We start from the raw sequence: 4,790 nt of genomic DNA on the forward strand, positions 1-4,790 counted from the left end.
TATATATATATATATATATATATATATATATATATATATATATATATATATATATATATTTATATATATATATATATATATATATAAAATAGAAAACAGATAACATTTTACAATATTACTTTTTTATCTGTATTTTTATCTAATAAGTGTAGCCTTGGTGAGCATAAAATGTGTATTGCTCATAACAATGATATCAAAAATATTTTTACTTGAAGTTGTTGATATTACAATATTGTTAAAATGTTTGTTTTGTTAGGCTAGATTTAAATTTTTTGGCAGAAACTTTAATCTACAAGTCTCCCTTCAAAAATATTTAATTCCTATTATAGCGTATGTCCAAATGTCCATTCATCTATTTATTTTATCGGTCAACTGCACATCCTTCAACTTTTGTCATTTTTGTCTGTTATACAGAATAATGTAGTGCTTTACGGGTTTAAGCGTGTATCTACTACGCTGCGTAGAGCTTTGTACTATACAAGGTTTCTTTTTCTTATTATTCTTTCAGTACTGTTTATTGACTGTGAGACATCTATGGCAGCAGGCAGTATATAAGGAAATCATACTAACAGAAACCACTATTTGTCAGTCTTTATTTCCGAGCCTTTTCTTTTATATATATATATATATATATATATATAAAAAACACTCAAAGAGTCATTTTCTATGGCAGGTGGACTACTAAAAGCAAATGTCTCCAGCAGCTATAATAAAAGTAAGGAACCATGGGCAAGCTTGACACTGGCTGGCACTGTGTCGTTTGTGATGTCTCCTCTGCATTCACTTTTCACTTCGACATATGCAGTCGTTCAGTGGGGAGGCTCTTTTAAGGTCTGAAAATGCTAAGGACAGCATGTGAGTGCAACCAAAATTATAGTGGTGTTTTTCACAGCCAAATTGTGATAGGGATGAATGAAGACAAAAAAGCCTGGGTAGGGAGAAGGGAAGATTGTGTAGCAGCTGTTACAGGGCATGGAATGCTGCTGGATGAATCCTCTTATCTGTCAGTCGCTCTTTCCCATGTAGACCCAAAATATTCTCACTGTGTCATTTGTCATCCAAAGCAGCCATTAGATGAGTTTGCATTTGGTGTGTTTTGAAGGCAGGAGCGAGGTTCAGATTGTTTTGGCTAATTGAGTTAACTCTTTGTGTGTGTGTGTGTGTGTGTGTGTGTCTGTGTGTTTTGCTCTTCCGTTTTGCTCTCCTTTTTTCCATTTTTCATTCTGCTCACAATGTTGTTTGTCATCACAGCCGAGGATGTTCTGCATCATACTGTCAGTATGCATCTCTGCCCACACACACAGAGTTCCTCTGTCGAGTCTCTCTTTCTCACACTGCATATAGCTTAATTAGGCCCCTTCTTAATTAATTCAATCGATAATTAATTCAAATATACTTTTAGAATTAATTATTGTTCTATTCATGATAATTAACTCTTTTAATTAACCTAAAATTCTAATTCCTCTGCGCTGATGAGGAGCACAGAGAGAGCTGTGGACTATTGTTTACCACAAACCATCATTAGACCCCCAATGTCACAAAGGAACTGCATTTACGAGTGTGCAAATGCGGCTCAGTGAATAATTTCATGGTATAGATAACATTTGACTTAAGTTATCTGCATAAAATTTGAATGCACTTCTACAGTTTTCACTAATGCATCTTTATATATATAAACCTATATTGGGGTTTTATTTCCCTAGACACCAATACTAATAGATAAAGTGTAATTTCAGTTGTTGTGAGGCAGCTTAAAAAAACAGCAGAATGTTTTGAAAGCACCACAGATTGAATGTTTACACTTTTGGAGGATTTCTATAAATTTGCACATCTTTTTATGTATGTACAAGTATTTTAACGTATTATGAAAAACATAATTACACAGTTCACCTTTTAAAAAAGACAGCTATGTATATTACATTTTAGCTCATTTAATACAAATGTAAACATACATGAGCAAACATGTATGGCCGTTTATAATGAGCTAACTGAGTTTTGTGTAAGCCACTGTTCATAAATGTACAATGTTGAATATGAACATCAAATACAGTGTTTCAATCATAAACACTATAAATGCTTTTATCTTTGACCTCTTTTCATTTTCCTTTACAAGAGATGTGCGTGTAATGAGGGTAAAACGTGGAGGTTTGACAGATAAACATGGTACCAAATACAGAGCAAAGAGTCACATTAATGAGCAGTGTTGGGGAAAGTTACTTTTAAAAGTAATGCATTACAATATTGCGTAACTCCATAAAAAAGTAACTAATTACGTTACTTAGTTACTTTTTATGGAAAGTAATGCGTTACGTTACTTTTGCGTTATTTTTAACATCTGGACAGGGTTGGGGGGTTTGTTTTTAAAATAAAAAAGTTCTGTTTTTGGCAAATATAAAAGCCTTTTCACACCAAAAGTGAAATGAATAAGCCTCAGGCTGAAGGGAAAGTCAATTTACGTCCGTACAGTAGAATGCAGAAGAAGACATTTCAACACACTTCAGCAATAAAAAAAGACACACAAATTTTGTTTAACATTTAATTATTGCAGGTTTGCGTCATATTCTGAGTTGCATTATTTTTATTCATTTTGAGGAATACTGAATCTGTTTTTTTGTTTTTTTTTGGTGAGTGAGATGAATTAATGCATATTCATATTTATTTTAGAACTACAGTAACATCTGATTTCTCTCAACATGGGGACAGGAGAGCTGTCAATCAATAAATTGGGGAAAAACAGTAACTTGCGTTACTTATTTGAAAAAGTAACTCAGACATTCTCTTGTAAATGAAAAAGTAATGCGTTACTTTACTAGTTACATGAAAAATGTAATCTGATTACGTAACTCGCGTTACTTGTAATGCGTTACCCCCAACACTGTTAATGAGGGAAATAATTTCTATTACCTTGCCAATTGTCTAAATACCCAGGCTGTCCTTCAATATGTGCAGAGTTTGTGTGTGCGTGTGAGCGCAAGTATCCGTGAAGCGTAGCAAAACCAGGCTGAATTTAATGACATGTATGACAATTAATGTGCCGTCCAAGGAAAGAGACACAAATTTAATAAGCCAGTGAGTTTAGCGTGTGTGTATGTGTGTTCGTTACACTGGTCTCATCACCGTGCCTGTCTCGAGGGCTGCCGTTGTAATCTCCATTTTTTTTAGCCTTACTCCATAATAGGAAGCATGCGTTTAATTAATTTAATAAGGTCAGAAATTATTACCTCCATACAAGGGATTTCGTCTTGCCAAGCTGCTCCCATCATATATTTTATTTTTTAATTGTGAAAGTATTTTTAAAGGTATTTCTCTGTAGATGGCTCCAGAGCTCCGGTGGGATGGTTTATAAATGAAGGTTGGGTCCAGGTGGGGCCCAAGTTAAACTGCTTGATGGTTCTGCTCCAATTACACATCCACACTTGTTCACACACACACACCTGTCAACACACCTGGGATGGCGGCCCTGTGAGACTCTAAGCTACTTTACTCTGAGTGGAGAACATTATTTTCGGATGCAGAAGTCCGGTCTAAATGAAGGCAAGGTAGAAAATCTAACCAGGAAGTCAATATTTACCCCTCACTCTGCACCAGGTCACATCCTCCAAAAACGCCTTTCAGCCATGGTGACAGGGAGTACATTTTAATTAAAAGGTGATGCAGTGTGTCTGTCTTTGTGTTTTCTCTGTAAAAGAGGAAGTAGAATGTCTGATTAGCGCATGTGATATTTGATGAGTCTTCCACACAGTGGGGCCACGGAAGGTTAGGAACATGTGTGTTTTTGTGTGGGTAGGTGTTTAACTTTTCATGAAGTGAATATACTAGTGGTAAGTATTTTGGGAGATCTACAGAACTCACCAGGGCCACCAAATCCACTGTTCTCTACCTTTGCTTACACACAAACACAAACATACACACACACGCGCGCACACACACACACACACACACACACACACACACACACGCAAACACATCATTTAGACCTTGGATATCTGCTGTGTTTGCACAGTCATGCGTAAAGTGTGAAAAGCAATTCTCAACTCATTTTGCCTTTGTAATCAGACATATTTATGAGTGAAACAGGATATTCAATAAAAAAAAAAATAGCCAAAGAAAAAAGTCTTGACCAGGGGCGCATAAGGTACTCACAAGCGAGACTATGGGTGCTCCAGAGAGGGAACAAAATATCAAAAACAAAAAATGGATCCCATTGCAAGAAACATAAAAAAAAATCCAAGTCCAGGTTGACACCCTGACGAAGGCCTGTTTGGGCTGATACGCGTTGGTGTTTTTTAGCATGTAGCCTGTGCCTGGACGTGGATTTTTTTTGGTTTGTTTCTTGCAATGGGATCCACTTTTTGTTTTTGAAAAAAAAAAAATAGCATTGGGCTTAATTTCTCTCTAAATAAATACATACAATGATGATAATAATAATAAGTTTGGTAATAATACAAATCTAATAATGATAAAAATGCTAAATATTAAAATCCTGAAAGCTAACATACTTTTTAGATTGTTTAAACAATAATAATAATAATAATGATAATTATTATTTTAATTGTTGTTGTTGTTGTCATATTAAAATATTTTATCTTTCAAATGTTTTTTTTTGCACCAAAACGTGCATAAAAAAATTAATGAACAGATTTCTTTCTAAAATAAACAAACAAACAGACAAAACAAAGAAACAAATAGAAAAGTATAAAAACACTCACACAAATTAACAAAATACACACTCTGGTTTCACTCTGGTCAAATTGCCATTCCATCAGTAACTTACTAGATTGTGAAAAGTG

This window comes from Sinocyclocheilus grahami, unplaced genomic scaffold (assembly GCF_001515645.1).
Source record: "Sinocyclocheilus grahami isolate Dianchi unplaced genomic scaffold, SAMN03320097.WGS_v1.1 scaffold1460.1, whole genome shotgun sequence".
NCBI lineage: Eukaryota > Metazoa > Chordata > Actinopteri > Cypriniformes > Cyprinidae > Sinocyclocheilus > Sinocyclocheilus grahami.